This window comes from Helianthus annuus, chromosome 9, assembly GCF_002127325.2.
Source record: "Helianthus annuus cultivar XRQ/B chromosome 9, HanXRQr2.0-SUNRISE, whole genome shotgun sequence".
NCBI lineage: Eukaryota > Viridiplantae > Streptophyta > Magnoliopsida > Asterales > Asteraceae > Helianthus > Helianthus annuus.
The window spans coordinates 168287323-168309758 of record NC_035441.2 but is presented as its reverse complement, the minus strand read 5'-3'; the positions used below and the strand labels follow the sequence as shown (position 1 = coordinate 168309758).

The window sequence follows — 22436 nt, the reverse complement described above, 5'->3', positions numbered from 1 at the left end:
GCCACGAATTACGTACACACTTTATCTACCCAATATTTAAATTACATTTTGTGTTTTCAATAAATATTTATAAACGTGAATTCGATATTAAAAAAAACAGTACTTTTTTCGATATTAAAAATGTGAATTCGGTATTAAAAAATATTTATAAATATTTATAACTGTTAAAAAATATTTATAAATATCTATAAATGTGAATTCCTTATTAAAAAATAGATTTCAGTATTAAAAAAAAATATTATTTTTTTTCAACCGCAATATAGTCCTCCTATGTGATGTGGATACAACCAACAACCGTGTGGGGTCAGCTTGGTCGCCACAAACTATACGAATTTGGATTTGGTTATTGCCTGTCAAACTCGTAAACTGACTGTTAGGTTTTAACATACGAATGTAAGTCCAAATAGATGTTTGATTTAATGTATTAAAAAATAAGCTTGTGCCTTCATATAACAATCAACTCATACATGCATATGAAAATTGTATGATCATATGTAATAACAATCAACCTGTCAGGAAGTCATTTCTTGATTTATAATAATACCATAAAAGGATGAATGTATATATATATTGACATATGGTTCTTTTTGAGTCTTAACTAATCAAAAACATCCATATTTATTTAGTGGCAATCTTGTTGTCTAACCCAAAATGTATGATAGAAAATCTAGCACCAAGATCCCACTAAACGCGTTTTTGGTTATTGGGTTACCTTTGTAAATAATCCTTCAAGTATCCTTTTAACACAATTAAATTAATTAACTTAAGATAAAAATAAAAAATATATAAACTCCTTTGGGTAATCATATTATAATTATCCATAATTAAATATTTAGCATATATAGTTAAGTTAATATTAAATTTAAAAGTATATATTTCTTTAACATTATAATTGTATAAAAGAGACGGTCGAGATAACAAATTACGGAGCCTGGAATCGTGTCATGAGTCCTCCCTAATATTATGTGTAGAGATAGAGATATATTGTCCTTTACTCTTCGATTTCGATAAAGATACATAATCTAAAATGAATATTCTATATATACAATCTAGTTTGTAAGGCATACCATGTGATGCTTGTTTCTTCTACCGTGGGTCAAGATGGCTTCTAGTGTGGTCCATTTTTCTGAATACCCAGCAACAGAATCGTTCCTTGCCATGGCCACACTTGTAGACAGAGCGGTTATAGGTTGTTGGAGAAAGGCGGATATGGGCTGCAATGTGGACAAAGATTTATAAAGCCATTTAGATGGTCTTTTGGAATGGAAAACATTAATTAACACAAAATTAAATGATGATTGTTATGGGAAAATGATAAGTCACTTACTTTTATTAGAGTGAAACCGAGAAATTAGGGGTTTGCATACAAAGGGACATAACAATTATAGCCACATTAATATAATAAAGTAGAATTAAAAACATCATTAAAGTTATATTTATGAAGGTAAATATGTAGTTAGGGTCTGGAATCAATGTCCTTTAATTGATGTGTGGTTAGAATATAATTTAATGTCATGTTAAATTAGAAACCATACATACTGTAAGGAACATGTATAACAATATATCACTAAGTAACATTAACTATTGAGTATTTTTAAAATATGGTTAAGAACACATAGTAAATTAGGTGATATATACAATTATTATGATTGTCTTTTATGTTATAATTATTAAGAGTATTATTATTGTTATTAGATATCATGGATAAGTCAAAAGGCATAATGTAAACCTATGTGCTATTTGAGTAAATGTTTATCAATGATTCATATGATAGTAAGATGGTGTAACCTAAGCGAAGCCCCTCTATCATGATACTTAAGATGCTTAGATGGTTATGAATAATTCACAAGATGATATATATGAAATTATAACCTTTATGTAGACGCATTCTCTCATGTTATTCCTTTTTACTTAAAAATTTTGCAACTATTAAACATTATGATGCATTTTTTAAATAAAAAATATTAGAGTATTATAAAGGTTATGTTCGTACAAAAATCAGGGGAGGGTTGCTTCTAGTCATACAGTAACAAAAAATGACTTTGACCATTTTGCCCTTACTACTTTCTCATGTTGTAAGACCCAAACGTGCAAAATAACTGATAGAACTGGGACACAAAGCAACTCCACTTTTGGTCAACTCCAACTTGGCCCATTTGTAAGTTATTTATTTGGATATACTCAATTTGAGATAAAATATAAATTAAAATCAACCTATGATAATCAAAAGAAAATAAATTCACATGCGAAGTGTATATGTGGCTCTTATATCTTAAACTGTGGGGTATGGTGGGGCGGGGGTTTGGGGCATGGGTTGACACGTGGACTTCGAGCCCCCCGCTGGTGAGTGACGTGTTAGGTCGGTATGGCGGGGCGTGGCTAGCCCGCGTGGGTTGGCCAGCCCGCGTGGGTTGGCCAGCTTTAATAAATTTTAAAAATAAACCATAAAAAACGGTTATAAAGCCATTTAGATGGTCTTTTGGAATGGACAACATTAATTAACACAAAATTAAATGATGATTGTTATGGGAAAATGATAAGTCGTTTACTTTTATTAGAGTGAAACCGAGAAATTAGGGGTTACATTTTAGGGTGTGAGAAACAGGAAGGGGAGAATTAGAAACGGGTCAAATTTTGTTTATTTCTGGCCCCTTGTTAATAGGCAATTACAACTTGAAAGACACAAATGTATTTAAGAGACTCATAATGAAGGTTGTAAAAAAGTTGATATAACTAAATTTTTAAGTATAAGTATATATAGATATTGGTCATGGCTTTTTTGGTTCATGAACTTTGTACGGACTTCTAATGTGTGCCCCAGTTTTCGCCCAAGAAGTTAAAAAATCCAATCTTTAAAAGTGGGTAGCCTTTAGTTTCTTAAAAAATAAATAAATAAATTTTTGAGTCTTACCGGGTCTGACTTGAACATAACCCCAACGCTCTGATCCATCTTGGGTGCATGTAGCCATGGCTAATCTTCCATGAAAATGTGGAAGAACAATGCATGTTATGGTAGTAATGAATAAAATTGCAAGACTGAAATTTCTCATTTTGCAAGAAAGATGAAAAGTTTAGACTAATATGAGAAGACAATTGAAAGGTATTTATATGCATGGGAAAGGGAATTATTGATCAACGATGGACAATTACAACTTGAAAGACACAAATATATTTAAAGAGGCTCATAATGAAGGTTGTAAAAAAGTTGATATCACTAAATTTTTAAATATATATAGATGTTTTCTTTGAAAATATATTGTTGTGTTTTTATTACGAATTATATTTGAGCTACTTTTAATATATTAGTTACTTCGAAATTTAAATTTATGGTTACCTTGTCAAAGATTATTTTATAGAATAATCATAAGTTTGGAATAATTATCTTTAAACCAATTATTAAAACAAATTAAGATCAAAGTTAACTTTAAACTAATCTACCTTTATCTATAATATATTATTTAGTATAATGTGTTATTGATGATATTAATTTTAATGATTATTGATATATAATTATTTTATTTTATTTTTTATCTTATCTCTTATTTATTTAATATAAATTAAATGCAATTAATAGGATTTTTATAGGATGATGCATTTAAAACAACCATAAATTTTGGTTTTAAAATAGAACATATAACTAAACTTTAGAATATATATAGATTTTGATTTCTCATTCTAAAATCCTCCTGATATATGAAATATGAACGGTATGAGGGCCGATACCTGAAATGAAAAAAGATGTTAGAAAGTGGAAACCGTCTATTTAAAATAATCGAGGCAACAAAAGAGATCATGTTTTTGATGGTCTACACAATTATCAACAGCACCACATGTAACTTGAGATTTTGCCCACGGCAGTAGTTCTATAAGCTTTTGTCAGCCCTTTGTCCGCATAGTTAAATGTTTCAACCCAGTATATATCATTCAGCCCGTTTGGCTTCCGCCCTCCTCCTGAACTATACAAATCACAACCTGGTTTAGTGTTTCAACACACGTGGCTTTTTATAATATTACATGTCAGTTCTGAGTTTTCACCCGTTTATGTATAAACAGGCTTATTTGGGTTATGTTAATATCTCTATCGGGTCAGTTAAGTTTTGTCAGAACTTTTAACACATTAATAGAATTTGTCCTGTTCGGTTTGACAGCTATCAAAGTTTCCTATTTTGACTCGTCCCATGTTGACCCGTTGCCTACCCCAGATATATCAAATGGTAAACGGTATACCGAAACAAATTTGTGACTCACCAGATTCCGCTCACTCACCAACCAAACTGAAACCGTGATGAGCCCTGTTGAATCACAAGTTACGAAAAGATTAATTAAAAGCTGCTCAGTTTGCTAGCTGAAATCACAGAAGGTTAAACCGGGTCAAATCTGCTTACTTTGTTGTGTTAATAGATGGACGTTGAGCTGCAGAAACAAATTATATAAAATTTTAAAACATAATCAAGGCTTTGGATAAAAAAATAATATGTTTTCAATGTCCTTTTTGGCCCGCGCGTATGGTAATGCTCGCACGTTGATACGGCTCTACCATATCCATTAGCATACGTCACAATACAGTAAATAAAAAAAACTTATAACTAACTTGCTTGTGTGTTATAGGAAAAAAAAACTAATCAATGAGGGTAAATAATTGATAATGCTTCATGCGCCATAAGAAATAGAGATGTATTTCGTAATAAACATCAAAATGAAATATGCAGCATCAAAGTAGTACCATATTATCAGAAACTTGGCACTACCCATACCCCAATTTCTTTATTAATAAAAAGTCAAAGTTCAAAAATCCTTTTAAAGAGCCTAGGTTACAAAAGGTGGTCATAAAAAAGAAAATAATCTAATAACATGATATGACCAAATTATGTTCATCCTTATATCACCATAAACACCTGCTGAAAAAAACATATGTATAGTAATATTCCTATCACCTAGCGGTACCGAAATTAATCAGAACTGGTTACCGGTACCGAAAAAATTTGGTACAGGAATTTCGTTATCGTACGCTCATCCCTACCTATACCCTTGAACAAAGAATCATAGAAATTCAGATTGTCTTTTAAATTAGCTTTAGAATCTAACGAAATTCTACAATGCTTACAACTACTATCATCATCATCATCATGGCCCATACCAGTTGGTCAAGGCTGATGAAATGCGTTCCTGGAAGATTGAGTATAAGATATTCTCTCTTTTGTAGAGTAAATGATATTCTTAGGCCAATGATGTTATACGTTTTGGCTCATACCTTATATATAGGCTATTTGTGACGGCACCAGACATCTTACAAAATTCAAATCCAAATCCCAATAAAATCAAACCTTATAAAACCCATAGATTGGCCAATAGCATGAGCAACAACGTACCACGAGCAAATAAAAAAAGAACATATAAAAGGGATTATGTATCTATACTAAACGAACCTCAATGCAGCTTCTTCCTCTTTGTAGTGGTTATAAACAAACTACTATGCCACAAACCATTTGTGCTTACACTCTTGAGGCAAAAGCCCTATCCCTCCTGTGATAAACATTACACAGTAACAAAAAAACAAACGTGTTCTTAAATGGTTTCAATAATAATCGAATGAATAATGGCATGTCTGCAAAATAAAGTCTATTCGACAAAACACAAAAAAATAGATACCTCTCGGTTGTTTCTTCTCCCTATAAGATCAAGTAAGCTAACATTTGATGTAATTGAGACAAAAGGGAATTTACTTTAGGTTCCAATTGTGAAATTAGAGGGCTAGAAAATAGGAAACCTTTGTTTCGTATGATGAGATGAATCGGTTGCAGCCTTCAATTGGTATCCAAACCCTAGATCGATCGTCTTCTTCTGGCATGATGTCTTGCTTGCTTGCCTGCTTGCTTGATTGAGGGGATGCTCTTCTTTCTTTATCACATCTATTATAGGATTCAAGGGGAGGGTTTCGATTTAATTAAATCTTTAATTCATCATCAATTTTGCAAAACGTATTCCGTAACGCTCTGAATTTCGACTGTTCATGTGGCATTCATTCAAGAACGAAAGGAAAGAAATGGAAGAAATTGGTTAGAGCAGGGTGAAATCCCTATATTGCCCTTTAGACGTCTTAAAACCTTAGATAATGTCCCACTTCACCCCCTCTAACATAGCTTGTTGTCTCTTGTACACAATGCTTTAAAATTTATACTTGTGGCAAATTACCATAAGGGTAGAAAACCTATTTCTTTAATAAAGTAGTATAGATTATGATTTTGTAATATATTATTTTAATAAATATTATTTTAAGTCTTGCATTTAATACATCATAAATGTTGGTTTTAAAATAGAACATGTAACTAAATTTTAGATTATATATAGATAAATGTATTTCCCGTTACTCAAATCTATTTGTATCTTGAGGTACCGCATTTCTAATTATCTAAACCAACTATGTTCAAGTTTGACTTTTGATAGAATATTATTTATTTCCCACCCAAGTTTTAAGTTACGAAGCTTTAATCCTAAATCTTGAATAATAACGCTTTGATGCTTTGTGATTTGGGCGCATGATATTTGTACGTGTTTTGTAACACTAAGTAATTTCGAGGACGAAATTTTTTTAGTGGGGTAGAATTGTAATACCCGAAAATGTGGAAACCCTAAAATAATAAATACCAATTTATATTGTCGGTGCCTTTTAAAACAAGTTTAATACGTTTTAAAAATCGATTAAACGACAATCATTTTAACCAATCGTGTTATTATTTTACCAGTATTGTACACACAGTATAACATTTTTCTTTAAGTTAAAATAGTTATAAGGTCTTTTAGAATTCAAACTAAACTAAAAGGTTGTTTATATAAATTGCCATGAAGTTAAAGGGATTTATGTAAAAAAAATCAAATTAAATATAGGTTCATATTGTTCGTAGCCTTTTTCCATGTTTGGAATCTCCAACCGATATTTTCTCCATAACTGTCGCACACTATATCAATTTTCGTAACCGACATTGATTGAGCATTAGATGATTAACATTTGTGGCTGGATTCTTATAACTCGTTCAAGTCTGGTCTCACAAGTTCACACTTATACAATTACATACGAACCTAATTATTCTTTCCACCAGAGTTCACCCATAACCGCCGAACACCCATCACCGCAACCCACCGGAAACGCCGCCACATGTCCGCCGTTTTGGCCACCGCACACCACTGTCACCACTACCACCGCCGCGAAGCAGTGTATATTGGCGCCACCCTCAGTTTGTTTTTTTGGCGACCACATAAATCGTGTCCCCGAAACTAACTCGTTGTTTTGCTCGCCCGTCAGTAAAGGTAACGATTTGACCCTATGATTTTCGTTTGGTTAAGATTGTTTCTTGATTGTTTCTGGCGACTAAGGCGGTATTAACTAGTATCGTTTCCTTTAAACCTAATAATCTAGATTAAACTTAAGAAACTGAAGTCTGGCATATACGGGTTTGAACCAGGTTTTGGTTATTTTCGGTTTGTTTGTTTTTACTCGGCAAAAAAAAAAAAAAAAAAAAAAAAAAAACATACAAATGAACATTTTAGCGGGTAGTAAATTTATATCAACCAAGGTGGTGCCTTATTTAAATGACATTATAATAATGTTTTATAAGAACTGTAAGTTTTCGTTCCTACATATTTTACGATCTAATGAACTAGTCTGTGGCTAAATGAAAAGATAAAAATGCACTAAACATTTATTATTTTAAAACTTGTTGAATGATATGAAGGTACACTCTCTGCACTAAACATTTATTAATTGGTTTGCTCGCTAGCTTGGATTCCGCACTCGATGGTAGGATAGTGGCCTACTATGGTTTTGTCGGATGACGAACCTCAAACCTTGTTATACTAACCCACTAGCGAGTGCGGAATCCAAGCTAGCGAGCAAACCGGGATGAGACAAGTAAAAGAACAAACACACACGGGTTCACCGATTAACACAACTTGTATTAATGCAAATGAAGGTTTCGGTTACAAGCACAATGTTTACAAATCTAACATGTAAACTCTCAAAGTGTGTGTGTGAGTTCCGGACAGAATGCTCTCAAGAACCTCTCTATCTCTCGGTATCTTTCTGTCTGTCTCTCTCTAACAAGTCTAATGAACTCAACACAATGCATGGATATATATACCCATACACAGCAGGTCATGTCCGAAGGATCCGATAGATGGTCCGAAGGATCATCTATCGATGACAATATGTTCGAATGATCAGCAATGACCTCGAAGGATGATCCTTCGAGGTCTAATAACCGAAGCATATCTTTCGAGAACCTCGAAGGATCAACAGTATCCTTCGAGGAGCTATCCTTCGAGACAGACAACTACTTTCTAACTGTTTGACCAAGTCAAACCGGAGGATGGTTGACTTGGTCAACTTACAGACTTAGAACATCGTTTATATACAGACCGAATACAGACAAAGTACAGACACAAGTGCACCAACAAACTCCCCCTTGGCTGTAGCTTTGTCTTTATCTTCTATAGTTGTAGACTCGTCTCGAACTTCGACGGTCTTTGGTCTTTGAGTTCTCAAAACTCTGATGTCCTTTCAAGTCTTCAAAGTCGGAGGATCTTCAAAGTCTTCACGTCTTGAAAGCAGAGAGTGTATCAACAAACTACCCGTATCATGTAGGAAGTGTGTTGACAAACTCCCCCTTAACATAAGCTCCCCCTTGAGTTATGCTCGTGAAAAGACTTTATCTTTATGAAGTGAGATCCTTGTGGTGTTGATGATGGCCAGCGGCAACTCGATCATCTTCATCTTTTGAGCGCCTTCTCGTCGTGTCTTCATTCCAGAGCTTGTCATCGACCATGTTCTCCTAGCCTTTAGAATCTGCACATGCAAGAAATCTAAACGCGTAATGAGAACAACTGCTTGGAATATAGTTAGCATAAACAAATGACACACGTATGACCATGTCACAATCAAACACCGTCCGACAGTTTGAAAGTTTAACAAATTTGTCAATTTTAGTTTTAACTTTCAAAACTTGCAAATTTCGATCGTTTATGAAGATTTAGTCAATTCGGTTTTCGTTCAGGTTTCAGGTAACGAAGACTCGAGCTCCAACATCGTACGATCGAAAATAAAGCAGAAATAAAATCTTTTTGGCTTTTATAAAGTTTATATTAAAACACGGATTTTAGGCGTGTTTTTGAAATTAAAAGACAACAATTTTATAATCCTTTGAGTGTTATCAAACGACATCACCGCTAATGTCGTGCTGATATGCACCAAACGACGAAACTGTTTAAAAGAAATAATAAAAGTTAAGCAGTAAATAAATAAATATATACAAACATTCTTTTTGCGAGTTTCGAGGGAAAGAGAATCATATCAGTGTACGGTCATGCCAAAACACTCTTGTTGTTCAGTTAGTTAACATTAAGATAAGCATCCTATAACAATTATCGGTATTGTTGTCCACTTAAGCTCAACTTATCAGATGTAATCATGTTTAGAGGATACGTTAATGTATGATTTATACTTACCGACCGGTGTTCATCCACATCACGACACATTCCCGTATCAAGGTATGCACGAGGGTTCATCTTACCGGTGAGTATACCGATTATCATCTGTTTGACCGTATAGATTGTGAGATACTCACTTATTTTGATTTGAAAACAAGTCCTATATGATATAATCACTTATTGATGAGGAACTTGATTTTCGTATGCATGAGGGCACAGGTGCAAGTCCGTGAACAGGTCAGTACTTCCGTACAGCAGAGAGACGAACTTGACACCCGGATAGATGTGATATTTTTATCACTTATTTGTTTTGGACATGTGATTGTTTATCACTTATTGAGGTCGAATGCAGTATGTAATATGTACACGTATGTATAGTATCATGGAAGATCTAGACTTGCGTCCCCGTTATATTTCGGTAAAAGATACAACCATGATACCCAGATGATAAGCAGCATAAAGACCGAATATCTCAGAACCTCGGCAATCTATCAAACGAAATTTCGGTACTAAGACCATATGCCAATGAATGGTTCCCACCTGGTCTTCAGTCGATTAAGATTTATATCACCCTGCACACTTTAAAATGATTGTGAGCCTACCGATACATCTTATATAGAGCTGCTTATCGTTTTTCATTTAAGGTTTAAAGAGGCTTGGATAGACCACTGATGTACTATCACTTTCTCTTTTGCTCGCCAGGAAACTCATTTTTGTTTTTCTATTGTTTTTGTGTTTTTGAAATTTTTCGATGTACAAAAATGATTTTCCGATGTTGGTTTACTCTTGTGCTTGACCTTAATGCCGTTTACCAAAATTAAGTTTTATCAGAAAAGATTTAACAAATTTTGGAAAAATGAGTTGGCATGTCGGTAAGCGGTGCGGACCATGACAACATTGATGAGTTTCATATTGAAACAATCACGTGTAAGGTGATATCCGAGATCAACGTGTCAGGTCAAAGAGTGCTGTACGAGATAATAATAATTCACAAAGTAGCTTAAATATCGACAAGTATAGGAGAGATTAAGAATTTAAAGGCGTATCCTGCAACTGTTCCGTGCATTGCAAGGAATCTAAGCACTCTCCCAACTGGATATCCACCCGGTGTGGACTTCAAAGTCGAATTTGCAACTACTGAAAAGTCTCTTGACAGCAATAAAATCATAAACCTCCGGGTCCGGCTGGTCTTCCACATTTCACCAGCGAAGGTCTTTGACTTTCTCTTTCAGAAATGGTGTGCGGATGTTCAATCCACGCCAAGGCATCGACACACATTTCACTTCATTCGTTCCTGTGGACCCGATCAAAAACCATAATGACAAAATTTTGACACGTTCTTCATTTGGTCGAATTTTGCAACTTCATTCATCCAAATTTTCTTTTTCTTTTCTCTCTCTCCATCAAAGGCAACAATTTCTTCTGTCGCCTATCTTGTGCAAGGACATTCCACTATCAACAATCCTAAGACTATCAATAGTTCCTCCTGGAACTTCCTGCACACTCACTCAGAGATTAGTTGGAGAGTGGGACCCAAGCCTTCACAGACTTGGGTCGTCCGTCATCATCGAGAATTGTAACATCCATTTCCCGATGATTCGGAATTGATGCAGCTCCCCCTGAAACAGTTACCGGTTTTGGTATCCAAATCTCTTTCTGTTTTTCATGTTTAACATCCAATTTAACAGATTTTGTTTCGATAATCTCCGGTTTTAAAATCTTTTCAACTTCTTTTCTTTGTTTCTTTTTCTGTTTCTTTGCTCGCTGTTTAACAAGACGAGGGTCCTGTTTTGATGAAACAGATCTTTTATGGTAATTGTTACCATGGGGGACATCAATTCTTGTCTTTCTCTTGGTGAGATATGGACAATTCTTAATGATGTGCCCATACTCACAGCATTCAAAGCATGATCTCCGCTCAACAAACCTCGGAGTATCATAACTGCAATAGCCGGATGATGAACTTCGTGATCTTGAGGTACTTGGTCCTACATCACAACCGTTTGTGTGTTGTGTATAGTTGTTTTGACTGTTTCTTTTCAAAATTTTACTTTGTTTAACAAAATCCTTATTGGATTTGTTTTTGGAAGTATCAATTTTATCAGTCCCTCTAGATTTCACGAGGTTTATCTTCCGAACCTTTTTCTTGTTTTCGCCCTGTTTGCCTTTTCTATTCTCTTGGGCGGCATGATTTTGTTCACGGGGATCATCAACCTTTGCTTTCAACTTATGAAGATATGGACAATTTCGAATGATATGTCCAATTGTTCCACACTCAAAACAATATCTTCGTTCAACAATCCCCGAAGCATCATGTGCTCGTCTTGACGATGATGATGAACTTTGTGATCCCGAGGTACTAGGTTTTGAACAGTTTGGATCATTTCTTTTCAAAACTGTTGCTTGTTTAACAAAATCTAAGTTAGATTTGTTCTCATAATTTTCGATTTTGTCCGTTCCCTTAGATTTCACAAAGTTCACATTCTTGTTTTTCTTTTGGGTCTGTTTCTTCTGACCCTGAGTCGGTGCCTTTCCTTTAGGTTTGGCATGATTTTGCTGTTTTTGTACTGTTGGTAATTTCTTATTCCCAAATTGTTTTCGAATTTCAGCCTTTGGAATAGGAGGACACTGTGTAACTGTAACACGTGGTCCTGTCTTTCCCAAAAATTTACTTGTCGAATCTTCAAAGACTTTACTTATTAAAGATTGATTAACATTTTTAATAGGAAAATCTTTGTCCGAGTAGATTTTATCATCACCAACGAGAGTGTACAGCAAGTTCACACCCTCCGACTCTTTTGGAGACGAGGACTCGATTGCAACAGTCTTAGCGGGTTTTGCAGGAGGATCACATAGAATGTAATTCTCGAGAGGTATGTCCCCATCTTTGACTTCCGCATCAGACTTTGCTGGGATGGTATCATCAGAATCATCATCAGAAGAATCAACATCCTCAATGATGACTGGAGGATCCTGATTCAGTTCAGCAGAAGACACACATGCATCCGCTGAAGTATCTGAGTCTGGTGATACATCTTTCTTGTATCCGAGTCCTGCTGCAAACTCCTTTACATCTAGAGGAACAGATGGTTCAAAGAACACTCTATCCTCCTCGTCAGGCATCGCATCATAATTGTGTCTCACAGGTGGTGGACATTTCTTATATCCTATGCATGTGACATCCCGTTTTTCTTTCTGAACGTCAATGATGTGATCCAACACATAGCTAGAACTCAAATAGCTATCTAGCTTGAGTTGGATTGCCTCACTTTCCGTTTTTACACAGACCATTTCTTTTTGCATTGTCTCAAGACGTGAGATATACAAATTAATTTCCGTTTGTTTTCTGGAAACCATTTTAGTCAATTCAGTTTTATCTTTCTTTAACGTCTCAATCATTGACTTAAATTCTTTTTCATGGTTTTCATAAAACATATTGGCTTCTGTGCATTTTGAAAGATCCACGGTCAACTTCTGGTTGTGGATAAATGTCACATCATATTTTTCTTGCAAAGCGTCATGCTTACTTTGCAATTCACACCACTTGGCATTCAATGAAACATGTTTGTCTTGCAAGTCAAACAAACTAGCTTGTAAAGCATCATGTTTGCCTTGCAACTCAGACATGTTTGCCTTTAATCTAGCACAATTATCACAATCTACAGCAGTTGGTTCATCAACACATACCTGACTGGAATCACTCTCAGGTGTTGGCCTTTCTGTATCAGAATCAATACCAGATCCATCCTCACTTGAACTTGAAGTTGTATCACCCTCCACTGAAGTTGAAACATCTTCATCTGAACTTCTAACATGTTCAGAACTGTCATCATTCCCCGAAGATCCACCATTGCTTGCATCTTTGACAATTTCAGCATACAACGCCGACTTTGTCTGACTACTGTTCTTTGGATCAAAAGATGATGGTTCCACAGTAGAACAATGGTGCTGTAAAGCAACTAAGGGTAATGGATTTCCATACATGTCTGTGGTTGGAGCTGGCTTTACAGGAACTTGTATTGGATTGCCAAAACAATCTGTTGTTGTTATCGTTTCACTTTGCCTTTGATTGGTAACTGATGCCCACATTTCTGCAGTAATTCGAGGTGGTGTGGGAGATTCGGCCCATAATGGAGATGACCCTGTATTCGTGTATTTTCTATCGTCTGGAGCCGGTGTACCCCACCATGAGGGAGTGACACCTGAACTTGTATATTCACCATTATCTGGAGCAGGAGTTCCCCACCAACTCGGATTCATCTTTGACAAGAAAAATAAATTCTATGTCAAAGTCACGAAGGATGATTGCCACCCGAAAGAACACACAGCCGAAGGATCCTGGTCGAAAGATCTGAGATCACAGAAACTTGTTAACAACAAACTGACCACAATCGAAAGATCAACTATTGTTCGAAGGATCAACAGTACTCGAAAGATTACTGTTGAATCTCGAATAATGACAATGATTTCGAAAGATTCAAGAACTCGAAGGATTCCCTTTTTGAAAGATCCTTATCTTTCGAGTAGCTGTCTTTCAAAAGATCACACTTGTTCGAATGATCAACAGTGTTCGAAAGATCACTGTTGACTTTCGAGCAATGGCTTCGAAAGATTCAAAATCTCGAAAGATTCACACTTGAAAGATCCTTATCTTTCGAGATAAATCCTTATCTTTCGTATAACAGTCTTTCGAAAAGATTCCTTGGTCGAAAGATATGTTTCGGACTTCGAAGGATGGGTCGAAGGATGATGATCTTTCGAGCCTTCCTTGATCGAAAGATGATCTTTCGATGTCGAAGGATATCTTTCGAAGTCGAAGGATATCTTTCGAATGTGCACTGACACACTGACACAGATGTGACGGGTTGGTGAAAAGGTGATGGGTTGGTAAGTCAACTTTCGGCAAAAGGGTATGGCAGGCTGACAACTTTCCCACCAACCAAGATTTTCAAAGATAATTTACCCAAAAAGGAAAACCTTATCTTCAAACCAGTCACCGGAATATCGACCGGAATATGGCCGGAAATTATCAACACACTCAAAAACAAGTTTTTAAGTTACCCAACCCACTTACGAACACTCCCGGTAAGTTTAAAACACGTTTTCCAGTTTAAAAGTGTAGAAAAACCAACAAAAACGGGTGTTAAACCAAGTGTTCAAACACACACCAAGAACTTGAAAAACCCGGTTTTAAACAAGGTAAAGAGCCAAGCTCTGATACCACTTGTAGGTCCCTTTTTGTCGGATGACGAACCTCAAACCTTGTTATACTAACCCACTAGCGAGTGCGGAATCCAAGCTAGCGAGCAAACCGGGATGAGACAAGTAAAAGAACAAACACACACGGGTTCACCGATTAACACAACTTGTATTAATGCAAATGAAGGTTTGGTTACAAGCACAATGTTTACAAATCTAACATGTAAACTCTCAAAGTGTGTGTGTGAGTTCCGGACAGAATGCTCTCAAGAACCTCTCTATCTCTCGGTATCTTTCTGTCTGTCTCTCTCTAACAAGTCTAATGAACTCAACACAATGCATGGGTATATATACCCATACACAGCAGGTCATGTCCGAAGGATCCGATAGATGGTCCGAAGGATCATCTATCGATGACAATATGTTCGAATGATCAGCAATGACCTCGAAGGATGATCCTTCGAGGTCTAATAACCGAAGCATATCTTTCGAGAACCTCGAAGGATCAACAGTATCCTTCGAGGAGCTATCCTTCGAGACAGACAACTACTTTCTAACTGTTTGACCAAGTCAAACCGGAGGATGGTTGACTTGGTCAACTTACAGACTTAGAACATCGTTTATATACAGACCGAATACAGACAAAGTACAGACACAAGTGCACCAACAAAAAGGTTAAGACTGAGATCCTTGTCGCCGTGAAATTTAAAAGAACAAGCCAATTAACGGGATTAATCTATTATGAAACTAATTTGAGGTATAACGGAAATATAGGTTCGTATACTATTTGGGGCCGATTTGATTTCTATGTTACTTGGTTTTGCTTTGGCAAATTAAGGTACGGATTCGTGACCCTTTACATCGTAGTGTAACTTTCTGTTTCATTTTCATCATAGTATAAATTTAAATTCGTGCCCGTTACCTTGTAGTACGGATTTTGTCATCGTGATCAGTCTTCAATAATTCTTTATTATGTTATTTTGATACTTTTTAGTGTTTTGGAAATTGTTCGTTATCTCTGGTATCGTCCGGTTTGATTATTATTATTATGTTGTAGCATGCCATACCTCAGACTTGTATTCATGGTGGCATGTTCCCATTTGTTTTATTTTAGTTGCCTATAGATTATTTACAAGGCCTTATTATTTGTACTCTGTCACCCGAGCATGTCTGGCTTGCTGTTTGGGTGTTAACGGCATGGCACTTATCGTGACAGTGCGTAATAAAAGTTCACGGCGTCTCTAGCTCGTGCTTGTGTAGCACCTTGGCCCCTAGAGGCGTATAGATCGATCTTAGCTCTAAGTTTGAGTCTGTTGTCTGGAGATGGAATAATGGGTATACGCCACACTCACCGTCTCATAGGTACATAAAGTAGCTACTTGTGTACCAGTCTGTTTGTTTGTTGCTCTGGGTGCTTCTGTGTTACACGATTTGTTCTGTTGATTACATCTGTCGTGTAAGTTAGTATATGTTTCTGTATGTGAATATGTTCAGTATTTGTTCTGATATGTCTGATATGCCTTGTACGCGTCTGATTATAATTCTGATTATGTATCTGGTTATGCTTCCGATTATGTTCAGTATCTGTTCTGATATGTCTGATATGTTTTGTACGCATCTGGTCATGTTTCCGATCATGTATCGAGTTAAGCTTGTTTCTGATTATGTTTAGTATCCGATTATGTTCTGTATTAGTTATGTCTGCTTTGACTCAGTGTCTCTGTATCAGTTTCGTCTCAGTATCAGTCTCAATTGGATTTCGATTCCGTGTTATACGTATAGTTTGTATCTGTCAGTACCTGTATTCAGTATTTGATTTAATTTTTGTTCTATACTTGTCGTTGAATATGTCTTTGTTTCGTGTCGACTCTCTCGATCGGTTTAATAAGTTTCTTAAGGATTAAATTATTCTAGTTTTAAAAATCTGGTTATCAATATTATTTTGGTTGTTAAATGTAAATCTCCAAAGCTATAAAATGATTATTATTTTTATTAAATAATAAGTTATGGAGTACGAACAATTGATATATATATTGATTTTTCATCCAAACATTTATTTAAGGATAATAACTTCAACAATTCTTTTCTTTTAAAGGTTAGGGAATTTTTAAATGGTATTTACAATGTTTTGGTTTACGTATTTATTTTGTTTACGTATTAGTTTCCCATGTCGGTTTACGAAATTGTCATATGTACTTCGTTCTGAAATCCAAGTTGAATTATTCTATTTCTTATATATAACTTTTCATCTTTAGAAAATTATTTTTTTTTATCTGATAATGGTTTGCTATTAAATATGATAAATTATTTTATTTTGATAAGATTCAAACATTCCTTATAAGAAAATAGTTTTGCCAAGTATTTTGTTTTAAAAACAATAGCATTATTAAACGTCGTTCAAAATATCTGATAGTTATTAGTTTTGATTTGTTCAAACGTTTCATTGACAAATGATTGGTCAGAAGATTTTCTTATTATACAAATACTAGATTATTTAAATGATGTTTTAAAATAAGTCCGTTTATACAAGATAAAATGCTTTAGTCATCATGGTCAACGACGTATCAGTCTCTACATCGGTTTTGTGTTGGGGTCAGTATCAGTTATGTATATGACTGATTTTGGTTTCCGTATCAGTCTACGTTAAAGTTTCAGATCATTTCGTGCATCAGTTTCAGTGTCAGTCTTGTGTCTGCATCTGTTTTTAGTACTCGTGTCAGTGACCATTTCAGTTCAGTCTCAGTTATGTTGTGTTTTGCTTCCGCTGATATGACTTTACTTGTACTGTTGATTTCTCCGTTACTGAGCAACTTTTGGCTCAGCCGTATTTTTCTTGTTGTGTTTTTCCTATTTGTTTTACAGGTAATATGGGATGATCTGGGATTTCAGTGAGGAGCGTTAGGAAGTCGCTGGTCAAGATTCTTTATTTCAGTAATGTAATAAATGTAATTAGGGGTTTTTTTATTTAATGCTATGGATTGGCTTTTAGTTTTGATATCTGTAAGAGTGACACGTCAGCCCTAACGGGGTTGGGGTGTTACACTGGCCATTTGTTGATTATAAAAGACTATATTATTGTTTTACTTGCAACACATACAATAGGAACAAAACAAACAAATTAAGCATCCGCCATATACACCAAATTACAACCAAAACGACGCCGTGTATCGCTTTCCTCTTCTTCCTTGACCCTGGGCTGTAAGCATGAAACTCTAATAAATCTTTGATATCAAATGCCACAAAAGATGGGATTTTACACCATAATGAAACATTCTGCCAAATTGTTTGGGCAAAATGGCATGATACAAAGATATGGTTACTTGATTCCTCATACTCGGACTCGGTATGTAATTTACTAGAAATTACCTCAGACTCGGTTGAACTGGTTTCTTCACCATGAGATGGAGAATTGACCTACAGACGGAGTCTTCTAGAAGCAGTGCCTTACCCCATAACATCTTTTGAGCTTGGGTCAGTGTCACACCCCCAAAATACCACATGAGGAAACCCCCACGAGGCGTGTGACGTACCATGATCTAGCCACCAATCACATTGAACTCATAACAATTTTTGAAATAAGTCTTCATCAACATAAAGCATTACAAAAAAAAATTAAATGTAATACATCATGTTCAGCGGAAGCATAATACATGTTTAACTAAAACCCAAGTGTATGAAATCATTGTGTCTCGTTTCGAGTTTCCATGTTCCTCGACCCATGACCACTCCAGCATCCCAGACAGCAAGTTCCACATCCTATGTATCAATAACCTGCGAGCATGTACATACGTGTATCAGACAACGCTGGTGAGTTCATAGTTTTACGAAAACGTTGGTTACCTAGTGTTTAGTTAATCCATTGAAGTTAAATCTGAAAGTAATGTTGATAATATCTCGATACTGAACAATCAATCACGTAAAACGTTGGTTACATGTGTTTCCGGATTCTTAACTTCATTGTGATATCACAATCAATCACGTAAAACCCTTATTATTTATGTTAGTTATATTAAACTTTGTTATGTTTATATTTATTCGAATATATAAGTAGACAATTTATGTATGATATGTACTCTAACATTAGATGATAAGTTTATGTGTGCCGGTGATATGCGGGTGATCAAATTCGAATAACTGCCGGAGGCAGTTACCCGCCAAAATCAACCGCCAAAAGTCAATGTATTTATACAAGATTTCCGGCAACATGAACAGGTTATCAAGACATTCTTATTTCCAAAAGAACTGTCCATTACCCTTTGTTCTCGATATCCATTGTTTTATCTTTCATTCTGCATCATGCAAATCCAATTCGGATCTCTTACTAACATCGATTCAAACCCAACTCTTAATTCCGCTGCATATGCGTCTTCTGATCCCCAACATAGTGGTATCAGAGCGGCATCGGGGAAGAAGAAGACTGAAATTAAATCTACATCCACCTTGTTGCCTTGTCAACACTGCACGGATAAGATGAATGGCAAGAACAAGCGGATTCAACGAGAGAAAACATGTTTCTACTGTCACCAACCAGGGCACCAAATTTATTCATGTAACAAGAAAGAAACAGATGAGGCAACCCAATTAATCCGGCAAGCGGTGAATATGGGAATACAGAAACAAGTAGGAGAAATCAGTAATCATCATGAGATGATTGTCGTCGGTACCGAAGGAGAGTTATGGAGCGATATTTAGTACGTTAGTTCTGTATTTAAACATCACATGGCTGGGAATTTAAATATGTTTAAACGTATTAAGCATATTATCGGGGTTGATACACAATCTGGGGGAAACAATTTTTTGTTTACGCGTGGGGTTGGATCGGTTGAAATCAAAACTTGCAATGAAACCATGAGAATTCAAAGCGTTTTTATTCTCCTGAGTTAGACCGGAACGTCTTGAGCATGGATCAATTAACCATGCAAGGATACACTGTCAACAAGGACGGTGATACTTGCAAGATTTTTCCTATGTTCTCAATTTCGGTAAATAACTCTGTTAATGAAGCAAGTGGGTTGACAAGGGAGGAAGAGATAGGGCTGAATGAAAAACAGGCCATCCTTGATGAAAGTGTGTATGACGATGAATTCAAAGAAAAATACTTAAACTCCTATTTCGAAGAACTGAATCTGTCTTCGCAAGAAACAGATTGGAGTTTAATGATTGTTAAGGCAATGGAATTCCATGAGTTTGCCGACTGTAAGGCATTTCTGAATTTAATCGATGATCGAGAATTCGTGTTTAAATATAAACACGGGTTGGAGTTAAAGTTTGAAGTGATGGTTAGATGGTTCCTGTTCGATTATATGGGAATCACTACTAGACCAGTCCCACCATTTACTCCAAGCAAGAGAAAAATAGACTTGTTAAGTCTATATATACTAGTGGCAGTGGATGGTGGTTACAGGGAAGTCACAACAGAAAACTTGTGGCCTGCAATAGCAAAGGATTTAGGATTTGAATACAACGACGGAGATTACATGAGGGTCACTTATGCCATGTATCTCGATATCCTAGAGTATTATTACAAATTTAAAACTGTTCAAGGGAAAGTGCATGACAAGGAGGTGGTGTTTGAAGAAGGAGGGTCCTCAACCGGCTGCCATAGAAGACCGAGAAGTGCAAGTGATATCCAACAAGAATCTGCCGGATCGAAACAATTTGCACTCTTTGCAGGAAATGATGAAGATAGCTGGAATCTAATGAAGAAGAGAAAGCGTTTTAACTTCAATCATGCGAGATGGGCTGTCGAAGAAGCAAATCGGAGTGTCATGGAGCGAGTCGGAAAACATAACCAAGTTTAAGGGGGGTTATGTTAGTTATATTAAACTTTGTTATGTTTGTATTTATTCGAATATATAAGTAGACAATTTATGTATGATATGTACTCTAACATTAGATGATAAGTTTATGTGTGCCGGTGATAAGCGGGTGATCAAATTCGAGTAACTGCCGCCCGCCAAAATCAACCGCCAAAAGTCTATGTATTTATACAAGATTTCCGGCAACATGAACAGGTTATCAAGACATTCTTATTTCCAAAAGAACTGTCCATTACCCTTTGTTCTCGATATCCATTGTTTTATCTTTCATTCTGCATCATGCAAATCCAATTTGGATCTCTTACTAACATCGATTCAAACCCAACTCTTAATTCCGTTGTATATGCATCTTCTGATCCCCAACAATTTACTCATGCCAACCGTTTAACACATAACAAAATCAATAATAATCAACTCAGGTTGTAAACGAACCCTAATCATGTTTGAAACCTTATATCTACTGATATAACTCAATCACGAAATCACGAACTCGGTCATGATCAAGAATAACGAACCTACTTACTGGTTACTAGAATGAGAGAGAGAGATGATCCATCGCAAGAATGAGAGCTCCGATAAAGGCTGGATTACCGTCGATCCGCAAGAGAGGATGAGGATGCGTTGGGGTTTGTTATTTGTGACAAAACTGAAACATAAAAAAAAACCTTGTGCAGCCCTTGTGCGTTCGGAACAGGTGGGTCGGATCCAGTCTGGACTCTCGTTTGGGCTCGCGGAGCTGGGCCGAGAATACTCCAACTTGAGAGAAAAAGGGTGTGCGGTCTCTTAAGGAGTGTGCGACTCAGGGTAATGTGCGACCGAGGTGTATTCATATAACATAACACTTGATACTACATATCAATCTCTATGATAGCCAATAAACACGACACTTAGGGGCTGTTTGGTAGCCTCTGAATGGTTATTAAGAGGCTACCTCTTAATGAATCCATTAAGAATTTTACCAATGAGAATGTAGAAGAATGTGACATGTGATGATTTACCATTCAGAGGTTACCTTTAACCATTCAGACTTGAGGTTACCTCTTATTCATTCAGGGGTTTTAAACCATTAAGAGGTAGCATCTGAATGGTCATTAAGAGCCTACCAAACAGCCCCTTACATATAATTAATTAAGTATACTCAATCAATTCTAACGAGTTAAACTTACGTACACTCACAATCACGACATGTTATGACACGTGGAATCGTAACAATACGAACTAAGGGTCATGGGATTAGGTAATGCTAACTTTGAAAGTTCGGGTTCTCACAGTCAGTTCGGTCAGTTTGAGGTGAACGGGAGTCACGGGACCGAAACTTGAATTTTGGTTGACCAATTGTAGAACTGCCAGTAGCATGAATATTTGTCTGGCTTGTTGACTGTTCCAGATCATTACCCGCGCTATAATGTGAACCAATATTGGGTCCTATAGATACGGGTGTTTCACTTCCCATTGTTGTCGTTATTTTACTAGCCGACTTGTTAATCGAGCACTCTTTGCCGTTTTGTAAAACTGACAACAATTCGGAGAGACAAACATCCTGTTCACATGTTCCGTCCTGAAAGTTTAACCCAGTCTCACTACCAAAATCATTCGCAAATCTTGAATCCAGATACGCTCCAAATTCTGGATAACTCTGCAACATTATTTTTGTAACAATAATTAACTATTTACACCAGAAAAAAATCGAAAGTACAAAATGTGTAAACAGATTGACCCACAACTAGGGCTGCAAACGAACCGAACCAAACGAACACGGCGTTCGTGTTCGTTTGTTAAGGAAATACATGTGTTCACGAACAGAACACAAACAAACCTTAATGAGGCCTCTGTTCATGTTCGTTCATTTAAACTAAATGAACAAAAGTTATTGTTCAAGTCCTTTCACTTGTTAAACGAACGAACACAAACAAATGAATTAATTAATAAATAATAAAC

At 36.0% G+C, this 22436-nt stretch overlaps 1 long non-coding RNA gene across 4 annotated transcripts; it reads right to left on the bottom strand.

Annotated features, from left to right (window-relative positions):
* Positions 1–3584: 3584 nt before the first annotated feature.
* LOC110874936 lies at positions 3585–6007 on the bottom strand. 4 transcript variants are annotated; one of them, XR_002556362.2, is made up of 6 exons: positions 5650–6007; positions 5427–5523; positions 4386–4413; positions 4249–4292; positions 3811–3956; positions 3585–3723 (listed from the first exon to the last, which is right to left on the bottom strand). It is a non-coding gene; the product is annotated as an uncharacterized LOC110874936 (long non-coding RNA). The 4 variants fall into 4 exon arrangements; XR_004867777.1 differs by lacking the exon at positions 3585–3723 and having other exon boundaries at positions 3740–3956; positions 5650–5686; positions 5768–6007; XR_002556363.2 differs by lacking the exon at positions 3585–3723 and having other exon boundaries at positions 3740–3956.
* Between the last annotated feature and the right edge of the window lie 16429 nt (positions 6008–22436).